The sequence below is a fragment of the Symphalangus syndactylus genome, chromosome 6 (assembly GCF_028878055.3).
Source record: "Symphalangus syndactylus isolate Jambi chromosome 6, NHGRI_mSymSyn1-v2.1_pri, whole genome shotgun sequence".
In the NCBI taxonomy this organism is placed as follows: Eukaryota; Metazoa; Chordata; class Mammalia; order Primates; family Hylobatidae; genus Symphalangus; species Symphalangus syndactylus.
Genome location: NC_072428.2, coordinates 139,386,424 through 139,410,027, shown reverse-complemented (window position 1 = coordinate 139,410,027; position 23,604 = coordinate 139,386,424). Strand labels below are relative to the sequence as shown.

At 40.1% G+C, this 23,604-nt stretch overlaps 1 protein-coding gene and 1 non-coding gene across 2 annotated transcripts in view; both read right to left on the bottom strand.

Moving 5' to 3' along the window:
* Positions 1-195: 195 nt before the first annotated feature.
* On the bottom strand, positions 196-267 carry TRNAC-ACA (transfer RNA cysteine (anticodon ACA)). The gene has a single exon. It is a non-coding gene; the product is annotated as a tRNA-Cys (tRNA).
* A 10,958-nt stretch (positions 268-11,225) lies between these two features.
* The window catches only part of LOC129485490 (uncharacterized), a 254,453-nt gene continuing 242,074 nt past the window's right edge, over positions 11,226-23,604 (bottom strand). Inside the window, exon 7 of the mRNA XM_063642392.1 lies at positions 11,226-11,259. The gene's annotated coding sequence lies outside the window, so the exon portion shown is untranslated. The remainder of the gene's footprint in view (positions 11,260-23,604) is intronic.

The following is a 23,604-nucleotide window of genomic DNA, read 5'->3' as shown; positions in this document are numbered from 1 at the left end:
CACATCACCTTAATAACAAGATCATAGCTAGAACCACATTCCTGGTTTTGGGACTTTCCATTGCCCCAGCTCAAAAGATGACTAGATTCCTTTCCATCTCTTCTCCCTCCCAGGAACCTCCCCTCAACCTGCCATAGGACCTGGGACAACCTGAAGGTACCAATTGGTATGTGGTACTAAAAAGAGACTCTTTCCAGGGGACACCTGGATTTAAACCAGGGACCTCTTGATCTGTAGTCAAGTGCTCTACCCCTGAGCTATACCCCCTCGGCTTCTAGGAGTCTCTACTAAATACCTTTTCACCTGTGTTGCAATACTCACATCTATGCACTGAAATTTACATTGACTCTCAGAAAGTTTTAGAGATTTGGACATTTTGCCTCACAGCAAATTAGCCCTTTGGGCCCTCTTCTTCCTTATTAATCCCTCCCTACTTGGTCCCCTAGAAGCCTCCTCAGCTCACTTCCATCTTGTCTTCGGACCACTTCGAAGACACCTGCTTGAAGAATCATTGCCAAGAGCAGGGCCACTCCTTTCTTCTTTCATCTCCTCCTTGAAGTCCACTAACTTGAATGTGTGCCCACATCCTTTCTTTCCACCCTCACCCCTACCCTAGTGGATGGATTTAGGGGCTTTTCTGCTCATCTCTCTTTTTATTCTCATCTCAGCTATTCTTGGTCTTTTGCGTGGTCTTGACTGAACCCAGGAAAGCCCATACCAATAATTCGAATTATTTGAGTCCCATCGTGGAGCTCAGGAAGCTTCCCCAGCTCTTCCAAGGGGCCTCAGGCTAGAAGCACAACTGAAGCAGCAAGGACCAGAAATGTCTCCTCTGCTGGGCAGACCCCTGCCCTGAGGCACAGCACCACAGGTCCTGCAAAGTGAACCTGGCCCTTGGCCAACATCCTACATTAGGGCCACTTATGGCTGGGTGTGGTGGCTCATGCCTGTAATCCCAGCACTTTGGGAGGCCGAGGCGGGCGGATCACGAGGTCAGGAGAGCGAGACCATCTTGGAACACGGTGAAACCCCGTCTCTACTAAAAATACAAAAAATTAACCGGGCATGGTGGCGGGCGCCTGTAATCCCGGCTACTCGGGAGGCTGAGGCAGGAGAATGGCGTGAACCCGGGAGGCGGAGCCTGCAGTGAGCCGAGAGCGCCACTGCAGTCCGGCCTGGGCGAAAGAGCGAGACACCGTCTCTTAAAAAAAAAGGCCACTTCTGATGTTAAAAGGCCATACAGATCTCAAAAATATAGAGAAAGGACACCCACCCAAAGGGTCACATGAGATGGTGGCAGTGCCTGTGATAACCGTCACGGAGACCAAAGCTCAGAATGCACAGAGGCTCACAAAGGAAAATGCAATCTCTTTTTGTCTTTCTACAGTGCCAAACACAATATTGAGCATAAAAGTTGGGATGCAACAAATATTTATTGGGGGGAAGTAAAGACAGCAAAATTGGCAAGGTTAATAACTAAGGATAGTTAATATAAATTACTTGAGGTAGCACCAGTCAAATGAACTCTGTTGCTATTTTGGTGTTCAGTTCTCCAAACCTGAGCATGCATACTCTTCTGAGCTCAGATTCCATCTTTCTTGCTGGAGGAGATAAGCCAATTCACAGACACGTGGAGCTCTGTCACTGGCTACTCTTGTTGGTCTTCTGGCTCCCCCAGCAATGGTCCTCTCTTACTGAAAAGGGAAAAGGCAAGGAAGGAATTAAAGAAATCCTCATGTTAAAATTCTTCTTGTTAAACAATAAGACTCTAAAAAGTCCAAAAGTCTACAACCAGCCACCGTCATACTTAATGGTGCAACGTTAGAAGCATTCTCTTAAAAACTGGAAACGACAAAGATGCGTGGTAGCTTTGTTTCTATTTAAAACCACCAAAAGCTAGAGGTAGTGCATTTAAGACCAAAAAAGTAGGGTTTTTCAGTGGAATAGAAGAAACAAAACACCCATTATTTCAGTGACACTGTGATTATATAGAAAACAAAGTAATCTACAAATTATCTGAATTACTAATTTTAATAAATTCAAATAAGTTATACAATAAACTTATTTTAAATCAAATATATTTCCACACAGCAGTAACAAATTTCTTAACAGAGTAACAAAAATACAGGCTCCCTAGGAATAAATACAAGGTGTACAAGACCTTTGTTTAGACTGTTTTAAAGCTTCATTGAAAGATACTTAAAGGGCACTTAAATAAGTAGAGAAGTATGCTTTGTTTTTGGATAGGACAAGACAATTTTGTAAAGATACTGCTCTCCAAATTTACAGATTTAGTGCAATTGCAATCAAAATCCTAATAGTGATTTTTATAGTAATTGACACACTAATGTTAAAAATTATGTGGGAAAAGAAAGAGTTGGGAAGAGGTAGAGTTTATCTGAAGAAAAATAACTAGGCAAAGAAACTAGCTCTACCAGATATAAAGACTATTATAATGCTATAAGACCGCGAGTATTGGCACAAGGGTACACAAACAAAGCTAATGAACAGAATGGGGATTCTAAAAATTGACCTATCCATAGACAGAAACCTGATATATGAGAGACAGCATTGTAGACCAGTGAAGAAAGGGTGTACTTTCTGATAAAAGGGTGCTAGGACAATTAGATATTCATTCACAAAATAAATTCCAAGAAGATTCAAGACCTAAATATAAAAAAATTTTAAAAATTTAGAAAATATGAGAAAATTCTTATGATATTGGAGTAGAAGAAGGATTTTCAAATTAAGACACAATATAAATTTGATAATCCATGTATTCATTCTGGTTCATTGCAGTTAAGAAACATCTGTGTTCTAAAAGTCCTCAGAGAGTGAAAAGGTGAGTGACATAGCAGGAGGAGAAGTTTGTGAATCATTGTATCAGCCACGGTAGAGTAAGAAATCAGAAACTACACTCGGCATTTCAACAGAAAGAATTGATTATAAAGTATTGGTTAAATAGGCATTCATGAAATGGAAAGGCAAAGAGAACCCCAAGGTGATGCAGAGATAGTAACGCCTGGAAGCAGCTTTCTCCTTCTGCTAGTTTTGAGAGAAAAAGTGAAGAGGCTGCAGTTATCAGAATGGAGAAGTGTGGAGCAGGGGCTCTGAAGAGTTGGACCTCACACTTGTGAGGATGAGGTGCTGCCCAGCTGGTGCCAGTGACTCAGGAGCTCAGAGGGTGGGTCTTCCAAGGTAAAGCACTGCCAATGAGGGTGGTTCCAGGAGTGCCATAAGAAAGCTGGCACTAGACCCAGTGCTTCCAGCATTAAGGGTCATTGCTGGGGCTGTGCTGATGGGAACAACAAATGGAGCAAAAGCATGTCCTGTTCTCTTTCTGCCTTCCCATCCTCATCTATTGCTTCAATCAGCAGAACCTGCAGGAAGCCAGCAGGTAGATGAGAAATGTGGTTTGCAGAGTGCCACAGCCTCAGTAAGCAGGGTCAAGAAGGGTGGGCTCAGAGCTAAGAGACAATATAGTTTAATTTCTGGCACAACCAGGTAATCAACAAAGGACTTCTATCCAGAATACAGACTATATTGATAAGAAAATAGCCAAAAGGAGAGGAGAAAAATAAGCAAAGAACTTGACAAGCATTTCTTAGAAGTAACAGGAAAGACCACTAGACATATACAAAATGCTTAGCCTCAGTGGTAATCAGGTAAATGCAACTTAAAATGGAATACCATGTTACAGTCATCACCAAATTGGTAAGAAATTAAATTTCCTGGCACTCCATGGTGTCAGAGTACATTTTCTACTCCAATGATGTAAACCAATGAGAGCTCTTCTACACTGCTAGTAAGAGCATACACCTGTATAACTTCTTTGAAAAACAGTTTAGCATTATTTAGTAAAGCTACTCATGCATATACCCTCATTTCTGTCTTGCACATATGCCCTATAGAAACTCTTCTACATGTGCACCAGGAGACACATTCATAGCTGTTCATACTCTGTATGATTTAAATCTTTTAAAATTGATTCAGACTTGTTTTATGGCCCAACATATGGTCTATGTTGGTAAATATTCGATATGCACTTGAAAAAAAATGTGTATTGTGTAGTTGTTGGATGTTGTGTTACATAAGTGCAATTTAAATAAGTTGGTTAATATTGTGGTTTAAAGCTATATTCTTACTGACTTTTTGCTTGTTTGTGTTACTTGTTACTAAGGAAAGTACTAAAATCTCCAGTTATAATTGTGAATTTGTCAATTTTCTTTGTGCTTGGTTTTTGCTTTATGTGTTTTGGAACTCTGTAATTAGGCATGTACACATTTAAGATTCTTACATCTTCTTAATGAATTAACTGTTTTATCATTATGAAATATCCATCTTTATCACTGGAAATATTTCTTTCTTTTTTTTTTTTTTTTTTTGAGACGGAGTCTCACTGTGTTACCCAGGCTGAAGTGCAGTGGCGCAATCTCAGCTCACTGCAAGCTCTGCCTCCCGGGTTCATGCCATTCTCCTGCCTCAGCCTCCCGAGTAGCTAGGACTACAGGCGCCCGCCACCACGCCCGGCTAATTTCTTTTTGTATTTTTGGTAGACACTGGGTTTCACCGTGTTAGCCAGGATGGTCTCAATCTCCTGACCTCGTGATCCACCCGCCTCAGCCTCCCAAAGTGCTGGGATTACAGGCGTGAGCCACTGCACCCGGCCAATATTTCTTATTATAAAGTCTACTTTGTCTGATAATATAGCCTCTCTATCTTTCTTATAATTAGTGTTTGCATAGTCTTTATTTTTGTATTTGTTTACTTTTAACTTATCTGTATTTTTATGTTTAAAATGCATCTCAGCCTGGACAACATAGTGAGACCCTGTCTCTTAAAAAAAATACAATAATTAGGCCAGAAGCGGTGGTTCACGCCTGTAATCCCAGCACTTTAGGAGCCCAAGGCAGGCGGATCACGAGGTCAGGAGATCAAGACCATCCTGGCTAACACGGTGAAATCCCATCTCTACTAAAAGTACAAAAAAATTAGCTGGGCATGGTGGCGGGTGCCTGTAGTCCCAGCTACTCGGGAAGCTGAGGCAGGAGAATGATGTGAAGCCAGGAGGTGGAGCTTGCAGTGAGCCGAGATCACACCACTGTACTCCAGCCTGGGCGACAGAGCAAGACTCCATCTCAAAAACAAAATAAAACAAAACAAAAATTAGCCAGATGTGGTAGCATGCCCCTGTAGTCCCAGCTACTCAGGAGGCTGATGCAGGAGGATTGCTTGAGCCTGGGAGGTTGAGGCTGCGGTGAGGTATGATCATGCCACTGCACTCCAGCTTGAGTGACAGAGCAAGACCTTGTCTCAAATAAATAAAATGCGTTTCTTGAAAGTAGCCTATTTAACAAAGAAATGGAATCAACATAGGTGCTTATCAATGGTGGATTGGATGAAGGAAATATGGTACATACACAACATGAAATACTACACAGCCATAAAAAGAATAAAATCTAGTCCTTTGCAGCAACATGGATGCAGCTGGAGGCCATTATCCTAATCAAATTAATACAGAAACTTTTTTACTGCATGTATTTAGAATCTCTGTTAATAAGGGGCCTCAACTTTTAGGATTGTTATGTTCTCTTGATCAATTGACCCCTTATCAATATGGAATTACTGTCTTCATCTATGGTAATATTTGTTCGTCTAAAAGCCAATTTTTGTAATGCTAATGTAGATAATCCAGCTTTCTTTTGGTTACTGTTAGCATGCTATATATTTTAGTTTATGTTTTTATATTAAAAGTGTATTTCTTTGGAGCAGCATGTAGATGTTTGATTTTTTAAAATCAAATCTGACAATCTCTGTCATTTATATGAGTGTTTAGACCATTTACATTTAATAAGATTTATGACATAGTTAAATTTAAATATATTATCTTTGTACTTTCTGTGTGTTTCATGTGTTTTTTAATTCCACTTTTCCTCATTTCTACCTTCTTGTATATTTATTGCGTATTTTTAAATGATTTCACGTTTCCTCCTTTGTTATCTTATTAGCTACAACTTTTTGTTGTGTTATTTTAGTATTGTTTTATGGTTTATACTATACACCTTTAACTTATCTCAGACTATCTTCCAGTGATATGATACCATTGCATGTTTGGGACCTTCACAATGTTATACTTCAATTTCTCCCCTCCCAAACTTTGTGTTATTGTTATTGTGTATTATACTTTGATATGTGCTACAAATATTACACTACATTGTTATTATTTTTGCTTAAACAGTTGGTTATCTTTCAACAGATCTAAAGTTTAAGAAAAAGTATATAGATGTACCCACATAGTTACCATTTCTGATGCTCTTTATTTCTTTTTATAGATTCATATTTCCACCTGGTATCCTTTTTTGAGATGGAGTCTTGCTCTGTCACCCAGGCTGTAGTGCAGTGGTGCATTCTCAGCTCACTGCAACCTCCACCTCCGTTCAAGAGATTCTCCTGGCTCAGCCTCCTGAGTAGCTAGGACTACAGGCACACACCACCATGCCCAGCTAGTTTTTGTATTTTTAGTAGAGACAGGGTTTCACCATGTTGGCAAGGATGGTCTTGATCTCCTGACCTCGTGATCCACCTGCCTCAGCCTCCCAAAATGCTGGGCGTGAGCCACCGCGCCTGGCCTGGTATCATTTTTAGTCTGCCTAAAGAACTTCTTTAACATTTGGCTCACTGTGAGTGTCCTGGTGGTGAATTCTTTCAACTTTATTATGTCTAACATGCTTTTATTTCACATTTGTTTTGAAAAGGTGTCACTTTGGGAGGCCGAGGTGGGCAGATCACAAGGTCAGGAGATTGAGACCATCCTGGCTAACATGGTGAAACCCCATCTCTACTAAAAGAAATACAAAAAATTAGCCGGGCATGGTGGCAGGCACCTGTAGTCCCAGCTACTCAGGAGGCTGGGGCAGGAGAATGGTGTGAACCCAGGAGGCGGAGGTTGCAGTGAGCTGAGGTCGTGCCACTGCACTCCAGCCTGGGCCACAAAGCAAGACTCCACCAAAAAAAAAAAAAAAAAAAGAAAAAGGTGTTTCCACTCAGTATAGAATGAGGTTGAGAGTTCTTTTTCTTTCACTATTCTAAAGATTTTGCCCTACTGTTTTCTTGCTTGCATTGTTTCCAATAAAATATTTGTCATTATTTTGGTTCTTCCATACATAGCATTTTGCCCCCCTCTGGCTGCTTTTAAGATTTGCTTTATTACTGGTTTTGAGTAATTTGACTGTAATGTAATTTGGTGTTATTTTCTTCACATCTCTTGTGCCCAGGTTTCATTAAGCTTCTTGAATATGTGGGTGTAGAGTTGGTCTAAAATTTGGAATTTGGGGAGCATTATTTTTTCAGATATTTTTCTGCCCTACACCCCAACTTTCAGAAATTCTTTTCTGCTAACTATGCTGTGTTCTTTTTTCTTTCTTTGAAATTCTCTTTTCTCTAGGTATTTCACTTTGAATAGTTCTGTTGCTATGGTTTCAAGCTAATATTCTTCTACAATGTCTACTCTTTTGTTAATCAAACAGTGTCTTTTTTACTCACCATTGTAGTTTTCATCTCTTTCACTCACTTTTAGTCTTTGTGACATAATTTAAAAAAATACATATTTGGTTTCTGCCTCCATTTCCTGGCACACAACTCCTAAAATCCTTGGGATCTCTGAAGTGATAAGTGTCTGATGAATATGGTAGTAAGAGGACTGATGGCTGGGGGGTCCTGGATAGCCTCAGGATCAGGGATAGTTGCCAGGAGAATCAACTGTGATTAAAGGGTTGGAAATTTTAGCCCAATCTCCCTACCTCCAGGGAGGGGAGAGGGACTGAAGGTTGAATAGAATACTATTGACCAATGATTTAACAATGAAGCCTCTTTAAATATACCTGCATAAAACCCCAAAAGGATGGCCTTCAAAGAGTTTTCAGATTGCTGAACATGTGAAGGTTCTGGAAAGGTGGCATGCCTGGAGAAGGCATGGAAACCCCATGCCAATTCCCATGTACCTTGCTCCATGTACTTCTTCATCTGGTTGTTTATCTACATCCCTTGTAATGTCCCTTAAAATAAAGGGGTGAGTTTAAGTAAGTACTTCCCTGAGTTTTGTGAGCCATTCTAGCAAAAGACCAAATATGAAAAGGAGGTCATAGGAACTCCCAGTTTATAGCCAGCCTGTCAGAAGTACTGGAAGTTTGCACTCAAAATCGGCAACTGAAGTGAGGTCAGACATGTGTGACTAAGCCCTTAACCTGTGGCATCTCATTCTAACTCCATTTAAATAGAGTCAGATTAGTTGAATTGTAGAACATCTAGCTGGTGTTTGTAGAAAATTGGAGAATTGCTTTATGGGGAAAAACAGCCCCGTATTTTCCTGACGAGAAGTGTTTTATGTGGAGTGTTGAGAGTATAATAGAAGAAAATAGTTTGGTTTTTTCCCCTATTATATATTTTTTTTAAAGCTTCAATGAAACTGCTTGGTTTCTACAACAAACTACTAGAGACAGAGTAGTTTATAAAGAAATGTATTTCTCATGGTTCTGGAGGCTGGGAAGTTCAAGATCAAGTCACCAGCAGATTCCATGCCTGGTGAGGGCCCATTCCCTAGTTCACAGACAGCCATCTTCTTGCTGTAACCTTACATCACAGAAGGCACAAGGGTCCTCTCTCAGGCCTCTTCTATAAGGGCATGAATCCCTCATGATCTAATCACTTCCTAAAATTCCCACCTCCTAATACCATCACCTTTGGGTTTAAAATTTCAACATACGAATTTGAGGGGGATACAAATATTCAGTCTACTACTTAACTTTTTGAACATATAGAATGCATTTATAATGACTTTAAATGTTCTTCCCTCTAATTCTAACATCTGTGTCACTTCTGGGTCAGTTTCTATTGGTTGACTTTTCTCTTAATTATAGGTGCTGTTTTCCTACTTCTTTCATACCTAGTAATTTTTGGCTGCAGACATTGTGAATTTTATCTTGTTGGCAGCTGGATATTTTAATACTTGCATAGATATTCTTGAGCTTTGTTCTGGAATTCAGTCAAGCTGCTTGAAAACAGGGCAAGGCACTTGTGTATTCTCTACCCAGTGCCCCATGAATCATGAGGTTTTCCAGTCTGGCTGGTGAAAATAGGTATTATTTCCAGTGTGAACACCGTGCATTGTTACCACTTATCCTTTCAGATGGTTCTTTCCTTGGCCCTGGAGAGTTTCCTCGTGTGCATGTGCTGATCAGTGCCTAGCTGAGCATTTGTGCATGATCCTCTGCAGAGCTCCAGAGTTCTCTATCTCTGGGCATCTCTCTTCTCTCCAGTATTCTCTTTAGCAAACTCTGACTGCCTTTATCTCTCAAGGCTCAGAGCTCCATCTGTTTAATTCCTGGAGTCCACAGGGCTTTGCCTGGGTTTCTCTTCTCTATTCTGTGTCCTAGAAGCTTTCCCAAGGCAGTCAATTGCAGCATTCATAGGATTTATTTTCCACTGCTCAGGGATGTCCCTTGCTGCTTGATGTCCAATGTCTTGAAACTGTTGTTTCCTATATTTTTCAGTTTTTTGGCTATTTTAGATAGGAGGATAAATCCAGTCACAATGAGGATAAATCGTCATCATAAGCAAAAGCCCATTTAAAAAATGTAGTAATATTTTTGGGTCCTAATGCATATCTTCACTTGGAAGCCCCACCACCTTCTCAGAATCAACATGGGCAAAACTAAATGCCCTATCTCCCTGCAGCCATCATCTCCATGTTCTCCATCTGGAGTCTTTGCCTCAGTCAATGGCACCATCACCCACACAGCTGTCTAAGTTAGAGCCTGAGAGTCATTTTAGATTTCGCTTTCCCTCATTATTCAAATCTAGTTTATTAACTAATCTGATCAATTCTAACTCACATACATCTCCCTAATCTTTCTCCTTTTCTCCATGTCAACAATCACTGCTCTAAGACTGTTATCATCTCTCTGGTGGCAGTTTGTACTGTGTCAATTTGGTATAGCTAAAACTACTTTCCCAGAATTATTTCCTCGTCGAAATTTAGGTTAGAGTTGGACAAAAGAATTTGAGTGATATTTGGGAGGTAGAAGAGAGGCCACAGCCATTACTCTCTGATGGCTGTTGTTGCTAGTTGTTATGACATACAAACAGATACCAGTGGATTCCAGCTCATTCTGCTCTCCCTCACTCCGTGTTCAGCTCTTCCCAATGGCCAGCCCTGTCCATTAGCAGTAGCCCCAATGCCACCACCAGATACTTGTCTGAGGACCTACAGAAGTGGTAGCTAAATTTCTTTGGAGTTTTTCTCCAGATACTTTGTAGCCCCACCCTAGCAGCTGAATATGCTTGGATTCTCAGGGCCCCCAGCAATCTCAGTTTTTCCACCTTGCCATACTTCAGAAAGGTTGGATAGTGACTGCTCTTTGATCCTCCATCTTCCCTAATTCATCCTATAATTGTGCATGGTCTTAGTCCTATAACAATTCCTGATTCAATAATACTTAAGTGATTCTGCTTCCCTAATTGAATACTGACTGACACATCTCATTGGTATTTTTAAACTTTTTCACTGTGAAGCATACAAAAAAGCACAAATAATAAGTGATCAGCTCTAAGAATAAGAAGAAATAAATGTACCTGTGTAATCTCACATCCAGATCAAGAAATAGAACATTACTCATGGGTAGATGCAAATGAAATGCAAGGAATGGAGCAGGGAATGACTATTCTCTAAGTATACATTTTTATATAGCCTTGACAGTTGAATCATTTTAATATTTTACATTTCCAAAAAATAAGTATGAGGAGATAAACCTAAAAATAAATATAAATAAAACCAATAAATCTAATGATATATTACATTGATACAATGCCTACAAAGAATTAAAAAACTCTCAATGGTGTATATTCTAAGGAAAAACTTGAGATATTGAAAAAATTAGATATTGAACTTAAGTTCATTTGATACAGCTTACAAAACCTATATGTTGATATTTGGGGGTGCTAGTGTTCCATTTGTGGAAGACAGGAAATATAAACATGGGATGGAGGTGTTGCAGTCTTGTTGTCTGAGGTATTACCCGAGCTCTTTGTCTAATGACCAAGAAAATTAAGGACCACGGACACCAAAGGTGAAGCTGTGGCAAAGGTTTAATAAGCAAAATAGGAAAGCTCTTCGCAGTAGAAGAGGGACCTGAGAGAGTTGCCCTTTTTTCAGTTCAATACAGGTGCTTTTATTAAAAAAAAAAAAAAAAAAAAAAAAAAAAACTTCCCCTATCTGTGTAGCTGTCTGTGTAATTGCCCTTACCTGTGCAGCTGCAGGCATGTCTCAGGCAAGCCTCCTTCCCATGCAAGTTTCCATGGATCCCACTGTGTGCATGTTCACAGAAGAGGAGGAAGCTTTTCCCTGGGAGCCCACCAATTACACAAAGAACAAAGGTGTTTCTATATTGGGCCTTGATCCCTTATCTGTGCAGCTGCAGCTTGATTTTTCAGGTTTTTTTCTCTGTTTAAAAGAATTCTACTGAGGACTGGCCTTAACTGTCTGCTTACCTGGGTTTTTTTTCCTTTTTCTGCTCTCATTTCCCCACTCAGGACTGGAGACCCCAAATGCTTTTAGGGAGGTTGGGTGATGATCTTCCTGGGTAATTCTGGCTAAATAGTGGCATCGTGTGGGGAACTATACCAGTCAAGGCTCCTCCTGAGGTTAATTTAAGGGTCCCCAGAAGAATGGTGTGGCCATGTGTGGTTCCATTTGCATTACCATTTGAAGTTCAATGGCCTGTAAGTGAGAAGAAACAGTTTGGATTATTAGAGGACATGTATCAAAACCAAACAAGGTGGGGGTAAGGACAGCTCAAAAATCCCAAGGCTGTCAACACTCCCCAGTAACTGGTGGCTATAGTTATGCCTGTTAAGATTTGGGTGCATGGGACTTGACTTTGGTTAGGTTTCTTGGTCTTATTCTCCCAAACAAACAAACCTCTGAGTGATGGGCACCCTATCTATTCCAATCACCTGGTAGGAGTTGCAGGATAATTGCTCAGAATTAAAATATTGATCCAAATTATTTATATTACCTATCCCTTTTGCTTCTTCTGAGCTGCAGCCATAGATCACTGGTTGGTTTACAGGAATAAGCAAGGTGAATCTATGATGTAGACAAAAACTTAAAAACAACTGAGATTAGAATTAATTGACAAGTGTATATGTCTTGAAACATAATTTTTCTCCATTCAGTCCTCATTTTTTCTAAAACAAATCATGATAAGACTTAGTTGTTTGCAAAATAAACTTTAGTTTTATACTTGGCCTGATTATTTGTGTAAAGTGCAGCAAGAATACCAATCCTTCACAGAGGCTTTTAAATTGGCCTTGATGGGACTCTGCTCCACAAAAAAATCCAAGATGAGACCTTTTAAACCTGAGCCCACCCATGGGTTTGTACCCTTAAATATCTATGAGTTGGGTAAATTGCTCTCTTCTTGAGGTCCCAAGAATATGGGGCTCCTGCGCCTGTTAGAAAGTGACATTCTTTACTCACCACAGGTTAGGAACCCTGTACAGGGACTATGTAGACAAGGTATGAGGTTAGTTTTTCCAAGGGGCTTTTATTGACTCTGCAGGTGAAGCTTGATTCCTTAAAGGGAAGCACACCATTCTGGTCAAAGCCTTGGTAAAATGACCAGTATCTCCAGTTGTGTCCTGTTGCAAAAGAAAATGGATTCTTATTGCACTGATGCAAATAAGTATATTGCCATAATTTAGGAATACTCACAAATAGTTTCCAAATTCTGGAGATGCCAGGCAGAGATAAACAAACATGCTTCAAATTTTGTTTACAGGAATATACCTCACTCAATTATTAAAGGCTGTAAATAGCTCAAGATAAGTTTTCTTGACTGAAAAACAAAACAAGGATCAGTAACGTTTTAAGCAAAAAGGCTAAAAAGGTTACTTCAGTTTTCTGTTAGTTCAGTCCCTTCTGTTAACTCTTGTTTTGCTTAATATTCATGAACATTTCAGCTCATCATGAGTCCTGTACATTTTTACTTTATTCCAATGTTATAATCTCCAAAGTTATCAGATACTTGCATTTGAGAGCACCTGTCAAAGTCCTATAGCTGATCATAACCATCTTTTGAAGAGGATCAAAACAAGACATCAATTGTCTGTGAAATGATAAAATGTCCATGTTATTTACAGTCAAGAACATGATTGACAAAGAAATTTGGTTATTTCTGTGGTTTTCAATAACTTAGCATAATATCCTTAATTATAGTTGGTAGCATATATTCAGACATTATAATTTTTAAAATCCCATACAATGTTGAAATATATATTGATATTATTTACTAAAATATAACCTGAAGAATACTAAACATCATTTTGACAATCCCGGCTGGGCACGGTGGCTCACGCCTGTAATCCCAGCACTTTGGGAGGCCAAGGCAGACGGATCACCTGAGGTCAGGAGTTCAAGACCAGCCTGACCAACATGGAGAAACCCCATCTCTACTAAAAATACAAAATTAGCCAGGAGTGGTGGCGCATGTCTGTAATTCCAGCTACTTGGGAGGCTGAGGCAGGAGAATCACTTGAACCTGGGAGGCAGAGGCTGCAGTGAGCTGAGGTCGTGCCATTGCACTCCAGCCTGGGCAACAAGAGTGAAACGGTGTCTCAAAAAAAAAAAAAAAGACAATTCCATGTACCCAGACATGACAAATAATCCTGTTTACCTCCCTGTTGGGCGCTCCAGGGGCCCTCTGTAGCATCCAAAAGCTAGGGGTTAGAAAAGACAACCTTGAAACTGAAGTTTGATTTTGGGAAGCCTGTTAAATATGTTAGAGGTTCAAAGCACTTGACATTACAAAATACAATTCCAGATGACTATAAGCTATTTATTTTAGTCAAAATGATGACTCTAATCTAAAACAACCCTTTAACCCTAGACAGAAATTTACATTTCCATGCCTTCTTATAATCTTTTACTAAAAAACATTTTACTGTTTTTACATACCTTGCATGTAAATCTATTTTCAGTAATCTCAATTACATGTTATAATGGTAACTCTTAGCAATTTTTAACTTTAATGTAAAACCTGGTAAGTTGTTTTAATTATATACTAGGCACAGATAAAGTCTGACTCCTTCCAGCATAGTTAAGGGCATGGTAAATTTGATATGTGCCCAGGGCTTATCAATTGTGAAGCAGCCAAGTCAAATAGTTCTCAAAGACCAAAGAAGCAGTTTACAACCTTAAAACATTTAGCAAACCTAGTAACTGACCTGCATAATTTAAACCACATATTTACATATGAAGGCATTTGTATTTACTAATAATCTTTAAGACTGGTCTTATTGGCCGGGCACGGTGGCTCACACTTGTAATCCCAGCACTTTGGGAGGCCGAGGCGGGCGGATCACGAGGTCAGGAGATCGAGACCACGGTGAAACCCCATCTCTACTAAAAATACAAAAAATTAGCCGGGCGTGGTGGCAGGCGCCTGTAGTCCCAGCTACTCAGAGAAGATGAGGCAGGAGAATGGTGTGAACCCGGGAGGTGGAGCTTGCAGTGAGCCGAGATTGCGCCACTGCACTCCAGCCTGGGTGACAGAGTGAGACTCCGTCTCAAAAAAAAAAAAAAAGACTGGTCTTATTTCTTAAAGATTAAAGTGACATGAACTAAATGCATTATAGCTTTTATTTTTCCTTCAAAAAATATTTGATCTAAGTGCTTATTTTTTAAGCCAATTGATTAGAGCTTTTTAAATATAAACATTACGCACATAATACGTATGACTACACAGACAGACAGAAGATGCAGCAGTTATAAGGGTTTTTTTGTTTGTTTGTTTATCAATCTCCGTATTGGATTACCAGCCTCAGGGTGAAGCCCTTAAAGAGAAGGGCTAGGAAAGCATGCAGTTTCTAGGGCCTAATAAACAGGCATATCTGATATACAAAAACAGATTTTGAGAGGAATCTATTTACCTCCAATTCCTGATGTTCCATGAGGAAAATAGAGATTTCTCCCAAAATGGAATCCATGACATCTTTTCTTTTTTCCAAGGAGTACCAGGCCATTAGAAGTTGTCCTAGGGCTTTTTATGCATGCATTAAGAGTGGCAAGAAAAAGTGGAGAAAAGTAATTTAGTTGACTGAGGAAAAAAAAGAAGAAGAAAAGAAAACCTTTCCAGAAAAACAAGATCCAAGAAGAAAAAAACATAAAGGCCTTTTTTTTTTTTTTTTTTGACAGAAAGTCTTGCTCTCTCACCTAGGCTGGAGGGCAGTGGTGCAAACTTGGCTCAGTGCAATCCCGGCTCAGTGCAATCCCCCCTCCCAAGTTCAAGTGATTCTCCTGCCTCGGCATCCTGAGTAGCTGGGACTACAGGCACACAATACCATGCCCAGCTAATTTTTTTGGCATTTTTGGTAGAGACGAGGTTTTGTCATGTTGGCCAGGGTAATCTCAAACTTCCTCACTTAGTGCTCTGGTCCCTTCTGATAAGACTAGTCCTAGGTACTTTACTGAAGTCTGAGTCTTAGATGTTGAAACCCTGTATCTCCTTTTAGCTAAGAAATTGAGAACAGCCTCAGTGCCTTCCTGAGACTTTCTTGGTTGGGGCACAGAGGAGAATGTTATTGACATACTGCAACACTTCAACTTGACGGTCAGAAAAATCAGATCTTTGGACAGGGCCTGTTTTTGCAACTTCCTTGTAATATCAGGGGCTCCCTGAGTAATAAATATGTTATTTAAGACTAGGTGTCCTTCAATTGAATTGGGAGACAGGGAGGTGTGTTTCACTAATGTTTCTCTCAGCTTTTCCAGACAGGCTGAGGGATTTTCATCTAGTTTTTGATCTATTATGGAAAGCTTAAGGTAGTTAATAGGTTTGGCTCTAGTCTTTTGCAAGCCTTCCAAAATACACATTTGAAAGAATTTCCCTCTTCTTCTCTGATGCCATTATCATGGTCCCATTTGGGGTCCTCCAAGGGCATTACTACTCTCCCAATTGATTAAGGCTCTTCCCCTTCCCTGGCACTGTATGAGACAGAAAGTTTATCTCCAAATTTCTCTGTTGCTTGCAGGGCTTCCTGTTTCACAGCAGCAGTTAGGATTTGATTTAGAGTAATATAACATCCTTCCAAGAGAGTGTAAATACTTGGGTAAAATCCTAGAAGACCTCTATACATGAGTGAATTTGGGGCTTTCCCAGAGCAAACTTCAGCGTTTGAGGGTTAGAGGAGATCCAGGCTACACTCAAGTGGAGTGAAGGCTTGAAGATCTAGAAAGGGAGGGGGGGAAAGGTGTCCCTTAGTCTTCCCCCTCCTATTAGAGTGACCCAGGGTAGAGAGAAAGATAGAAAGGGTGTCCCCCTTCTCTTTCTTTTTGTCTCCTCTGGGTCCCAGCAACCATCATAGGTGCTGCCCATGGATGCAAGCATGACCTTCACCCATGAATCTGTAAGAGCTAGTCAGCATGAGTAGTCATACTTACCTACTTGATGCTTTAGCTCTCTGTCTGTCTCTGGGTTTCCCAAACCTACTCGGCCCAAAAGGCTTCCAAGGTACCCCATGAGCCCAGGAGAGATTGTGCAGTAACTGGATTTGGGCAAGACTCTTTAATGGAGGGAGTGTCCTGACTCTATACCTGGCTTCTCTTACAGTGGCTCTAATGAAGTACTGAATTCCCAAAGAATGGAACCGATGGATTTCTAAGCATAAAATCCCCTTTTTGTTTAAATGGCAATGTAGCTGGATGTAGAACAGGTGCCTCAAAAGAACATAAGGATTAAATGTCTGTAATCCCTTCTATGGGGACAGTACTAAGCTAGAATTTGTCTCTTTAGGGTGGTTTCCTCCCAACTATTGAAAGTGGAGTTTACCTGCCTATAAATAGGGCATGGGGTCTGACTACTGATAGAGGGATGTAGGAGGGAAAGGATTTGGGGAACTAGAGGTTTGGGCAAAGGGCCGATAAAGCCCCCTATGAAGAAAAATTCCATTTCACTAGGTGGCATGGCAGGGACTGAAATGTTTGGTTAAAACTTTGACTCCAAATTATTTCCAGGCAGAGGTTAGAGAGGTGTGAGGCTTGGTAGGCTGTCCCCACAATATGCCTACTGGCAGGAAAAAAAATGATTTGTCTCATGGAGGAACTTTTTGAATTCATTGGGCAGTGCTGAGTTCTTACATGAAGGAAAAAAAACAACCCAAATGGAGAAGAGGGTATTCACTCAGGGTGAGATATCCCCCTATACAGTACCATGAATGACTACCACTGGTGGACAAAAAGGCCCTTACTAGGTGAAAGTTTAGAATGAAATCTTGAAATCACCCCATCCCAAGAAAATCACAGAAGCAGCAATTCTTTCAGTTACATTCCTGGTTACTAAGACATTTGCTAACTTTACCCACCAAGATTATCTCCCCAGGCCGTAAAAACTCTCTTACTATAGCATACGAAAAAGGGATAGGAGACATGAAAGCCAGAAAAAAGAAAGGAAGAAAATGTGATAAGAAGATCTGGAAGTCCTGGTGCCAATATCCTGATGGCCTGCTGAGGACTGTAGTTAGTCCAGGGGCCTTCAGGTAACACTGAGGTGTAGCCTTGGCCAGAAACCTTCAGTTGCCCCAGGACCTCCTTCCAGCCCCACGCAATTGCTAGGCCCTCCATGAAAGGAAACTGGATTGGAACAGAGCCAACATTCCCACCACCTGAGGGTGATTGGAGATTGACAAAGTCCTCTCCAGCATGTCTGTCCCCTTAATCTTGTAAGGCTGGCAGCCACATTATTCATCTTTAACTGGCTGACAGGGTTCCAGTGTTTTGTTTGATTTTTAAAAACTCAGAATGAGAAGTCTCAGAAATGAAAGTAAAGAGTTGGAAGTCAGCTCCTACTCACCATTCCAATATATCCTTTCCCGGCCAACACACCACAATGTTGCAGTCTTGTTGTCTGAAGTATTACCCGAGCTCTTTGTCTCACAACCAAGAACATTAAGGAGTGTGGACACCAAGGGTGAGGTTGGAGCAAAAGTTTAATAAGCAAAAGAGGAAAGCTCTCCACAGCAGGGGGTCCAGAAGCATTGCCATTTTTTCAGTTGAATACAAAGGCTTTTATAAGAAACTTTCCCTATCTGTGTAGCTGTCTGTGTAATTGCCCTTATCTGTGCAGCTGCAGCATGTCTCAGGTAAGCCTCCCCCAACATGCAAGTTTCCACAGAGCCCACCATTTGCATGTTCATAGAAGGGGATGAATCCTTTTCTTGGGAGCCTGTTGATCATACAAAGAACAAAGGCATTTCTTTATTGGGGCTTGCTCCCATATCTGTGCAGCTTCAGCTTGATTTTTTTTTTTTTGAGACAGAGTCTCACTCTGTTGCCCAGGCTGGAGTGCAGTGGTGCAGTCTTGGCTCACTGCAAGCTCTGCCTCCTGGTTTCACGCCATTCTCCTGCCTCAGCCTCCTGAATAGCTGAGACTACAGGTGCCCACCACCACGCCTGGCTAATTTTTTTGTATTTTCAGTAGAGACAGGGTTTCACCTTGTTAGCCAGGATGGTCTTGATCTCCTGACCTTGTGATCCACCCGCCTTGGCCTCCCAAAGTGCTGGGATTACAGGCATGAACCACCACGCCTGGCCTGCAGCTTGATTTTTCATGCTGTTTCTCTGTTTGAAAAAATTCTACTTAGTACCTGCCTTAACTATCTGCTCAACTGGGTTTTTTTCCTTTCTCCTCTCTCAGAGGGAGGCAAGGAAGTACCACAGTGTTGGACTGACATTGTAAGTAGTGGTGTGAATACACACACACACACACACACACACAATTTCATAACTGCCTTCTGAAAGGGACCAGAAACAATCATTTAGTTGCAATGAGCACTCTTAATGCCCATACTTTAGAATTAAATTCCCTTAAGAGGAATCAGGATACCAGGCATGGTGGCGCACACCTGTAATCCCAGCACTTTGGGAGGCCAAGGCAGGTGGATCACGAGGTCAGGAGATCAAGACCATCCTGGCTAACATGGTGAAAACCTGTCGCTACTAAAAAAAAAAAATACAAAAAAAAATTAGCCAGGCATGGTGTTGGGCACCTGTAGTCCCAGCTACTCGGGAGGCAGAGGCGTGAACCCGGGGGGTGGAGCTTGCAGTAAGCCGAGACTGTGCCACTGCACTTCAGCCTGGGTGACAGAGCGAGACTCTGAAAAAAAAAAAAGAGAGAGAAAAATAAAAAGAGAGAGAGAGAGAAAGGAAAGAAAGAAGAAAGAGAAAAAGGAAGGAAGCAAGGAAGGAAGGAAGGAAGGGAGAAAGGGAGAAAAGAAAAGAAAAAAGAAAAGGAAAAGAAAAGAAAAGAAAGGGAAAGAAAAGAAATCAGGAACTCCTGAAGCAATGTCTGATTCCAGGGCTGGACAGGAAACCTAAAAGGTAAACAATGGAACATCTTATGCCAGAAGAAAGTGCTTAAAAACTGATGGAGTTATGTCAATAGAACACAGGAGCCAGCCTGAAGAGACTCACTCCTAGCTAAATTTAGGGCAATTTAAGCATTGCCACAAATAAAGATAGGAATATTTTATAGCTCATTAAAGAGTCTGCCAATCCATATTAGTAAATTTATTTTTTTATTTAAGGTAAAGAGAGAAAGAAAATCTCTTCCTTACCAAAAAAATTAACTAAAAAATATAGATGGAATGATGGAAATATAAAACATCATTTTATAAACATCATTGTAGTAATTGACTTGGGTAACAATCATTATCAGATGCTAAATTTGTTAGTTCAAAATTGTTGGAGAACAGAATTTTTAAAAATGTGTCAAACACCATTTAAGTTAAATAATCAAATTCAACTCCACCAGTCGTGGGACAAACTGACTTCCTTGCCTCCTGATGTGTTGCATTGAGAAGAACACAAACCCACCTCTGTAGTAATTTTACCAAAATACTGAACTTTATTTAAATAATGAGAAAACAATCAGACAAATCCTCTCCAAAGAAACTAATATACTAATTTTAGCATATTTTGGGCCTATTTTTGACTTTACATACTCTTATGTTTGTGAGATCCAGTTATGCTGCTGTATAGATATTGAATACAAGGACATTCTGCAAAACAGCTGGCTCAGACTCCTCAAAAATGTCAACATCATGAAAGAAAACAGAAGTCTAGAGAACTAGTCTAGATTAAAGTGATCTTAAAATGCATGGCAACCATATACAAACGAAAGCCTTGATTGGGTCCTGCAGTGGAAATAAAAGGCTGTCAATGATATTATTGGGATAATGAAGAAATACAGAATGTGCATTGCATAACAGCTGATTGTGTAATTTATAAACTTTCTGAGTATATTGTGGTTATATAGGAGAATGCCTTTGTTCTTAGAAGATATATGTAGAAATATTTAGGGGTTCCAGGATTTCTCCAACTAACTTTCAAATGATTCAGAAAAAAACATATATATATATATATATCTACATGTACACACACACATACACACACACACACGTGTATATATAGAAAGAAAGAGAAATAGCAAATGTAGCAAAATGTTAACAATTGGTGATCCTGGTAAAAAGTATAAGGATTTTCATTATACTATTTTTATAACTTTTCTACAGGTTTAAGATTTTCAAAATAAAAATAAAAAATTGTATTTTTATTTTTATCTATTTATGTTTTCAAGGCAGGGTCTTGTTCTGTTGCCTAGGCTAGAGTGCAGTGGCATGGTCACATCTCACTGCAGCCTTGACCTCCTAGCTCAAACAATCCTCCTGTCTCAGCCTTGTGAGTAGCTGATACTATAGGCACACATCACCATGCCTGGCTAGATTTTTAAAAATTTTGTAGAGACGAGGGCTCACCATCTTGCACAGGCTGGTCTCAAATTCCTGAGAATTTTTTTTCTATCTATCCACCCATCTCAGCTATCCTCCCATCTCAGCATCCCAAAGTGTAGGGATTACAAATATAAGCCATTGCACCTGGTCTAAAAATTATTTTTAAAACTAAAAACAAAAAAACCATTACCAGCACCCCAGAAACCACTCTTGTGCCTCCTCCCATTTATAATATCTCTCTCCTAAAGTAACCACTTTTCTAACTTCTAACACTATTTTTGAATTTTATGTATCTTTTTCCTCATATTATTTTTGTGATATCCAGCCATACTAATGTATGTAAGAATGGTTGACTCATTTTGTTTGCTGTATAGTATTCTACTATGGAAATGCATCATGACTTATTCACCTAACATCCTGTTGAAGTGTTTGGGTTGTTGCCAACTTGTGGCTATTAGGAATATTAAGGCTATTCATAGCAGCTATGAATATACTCATATGTGTCTTTGAGAAACACATGTACACATTTCTATTAAATATATGCCTAGTAGTAGAATTGCTGGATCATAGATATGCAATTGTTCTGTTTTGGTAGTCAATAAAATACAATTTTCCAAAGTGGTTGTGTGTACCAATTTATGGGCCATTTGGATATGATTTTTCTATTCCAGTCTCATTTTTCTATTGGGTTTTCTGTCGTTTTTCTTATTGGCTTGTAGGCATTACCTTTATATTTGAATGTAAGTTTTCTCTTAATTATGTGCACTTCAAATATCTTTATTTATTTATTTGTTTATTGAAATGGAGTCTCTAAAAATACAAAAAAATTAGCTGGGCGTGGTGGCGGGCGCCTGTAGTCCCAGCTACTCGGAGAGGCTGAGGCAGGAGAATGGCAGGAACCCGGGAGGCGGAGCTTGCAGTGAGCCGAGATTGCGCCACTGCACTCCAGCCTGGGCGACAGAGCGAGACTCCGTCTCAAAAAAAAAAAAAAAAAAAAGAAATGGAGTCTCACTCTGTCACCCAGGCTAGAGTACAGTGGTACAATCTCGGCTCACTGCAACCTCCACCTCCCGGGTTCAAGCGATTCTTCAGCATCAGCCTCCTGAGTAGCTGGGACTACAGGCGTGTGCCACCATGCCTGGCTAATTTTTTGTATTTTTAGTAGAGATGAGGTTTCACCATGTTGGCCAGGCTAGTCTCGAACTCCTGACCTCATGATCCGCCTGCCTCGGCCTCCCAAAGTGCTGGGATTACAGGTGTAAGCCACCGCACCCCGCCCAAATATCTTCTCTTTGACCTTTAGCTTTCTTAGTGGTGTCCTTTAATGACCAGAATTCTTAATTATAATGGTCTCATGAATCAATCTTTTCCTTTATGTTTAGTGTTTTTTATGTTCTCTTTAGTAAATCTTTACATTTACACCAGGACACAAGGATATTATTTTATACTTTCTTCCAGAAGCACATTGTTTTATTTTTTTATATTCAAGCTACAATCCATTAGGAGTCCATTTTATTGTACAGAGTGAAAGTCTAAACCTTTTTTCTATACAGTTATCTAGCTAACTCTGCATCAGTGACTGGAAGAACCATTCTTCTCCCCAAACTCTGCAGCACAAAGCTTGTTATAAATCAGGTGCCCACATAGGTGTGGGTCTGTGTCTGGACCTTTTCTTCTGTTCCACTGATCTACGTATTTACACAAGCACCAATGCCACACCAATTATTATAGTCTTTTTTTTTTTTTTTTTTTGAGACGGGGTCTCGCTCTGTCGCCCGGGCTGGAGTGCAGTGACGCAATCCCAGCTCACTGCAAGCTCCGCCTCCCGGGCTCACACCATTCTCCTGCCTCAGCCTCTCCGAGTAGCTGGGACTACAGGCGCCTGCCACCACGCCTGGCTAATTTTTTGTATTTTTAGTAGAGATGGGGTTTCACCGTGGTCTCGATCTCCCGACCTCGTGATCCGCCCGCCTTGACCTCCCAAAGTGCTGGGATTACAAGCGTGAGTCACCACGCCCGGCCTGTAGTCTTAATTACTATATAGAGTGTATCTAGTAAATTCTTCCAACTTTGTTCTCCTTCTTCATGAGTGTGTTACTGTCCTTGGCCTTTGAAATGTCCATTACAATTTTAGAATTAGCATGTCAATATCCACAAAAAAATGTGATTTCTGAGTCTATAAAGATGAGGGAGCAACTGATATTGTTACCACACTTAGTCCATCATTCTACTAATTTAGTATATCCTATCATTTTTTAAATAAAATATCATGTTCAATGACATTTTATAGTTTTCTGTGTAGAAATCTTGCACAACTTCACTTTCATTCCTCTGTAGTGGATTTTTATGTTGTAAATAGAATTGTTTGAAATTTTTCTAACTTTCATATTTCTGTCATACAGAAATAGGACTAATTTTTGTGGCTTCATCTTGTGTATAATGATCTGCTATGTTCACTTATTAATTCTAATAGTTGATCTGTATATTATTTTGGATTTTCTGCATGCACAATATCATCTGTGAATAATGACAATCTTATTTCTTCTATTCTTATCATTCTTGCTTTTCATTCCCTTTTGAATATAAATCATAACCCCAGGTATCAGTTCCTTTTTCCCACTCTCAAAGAATACCTTTCCAATATTTCCTCCTTGAGTGTAGTACTTACTATAGAAGTTTTATAACACCCTTTATCAGATTAATAATGTTGCCTTCAATAGTAGGCTGAGTAATGGCCCCAAAAAAATCAGGTCCTAATCTCTG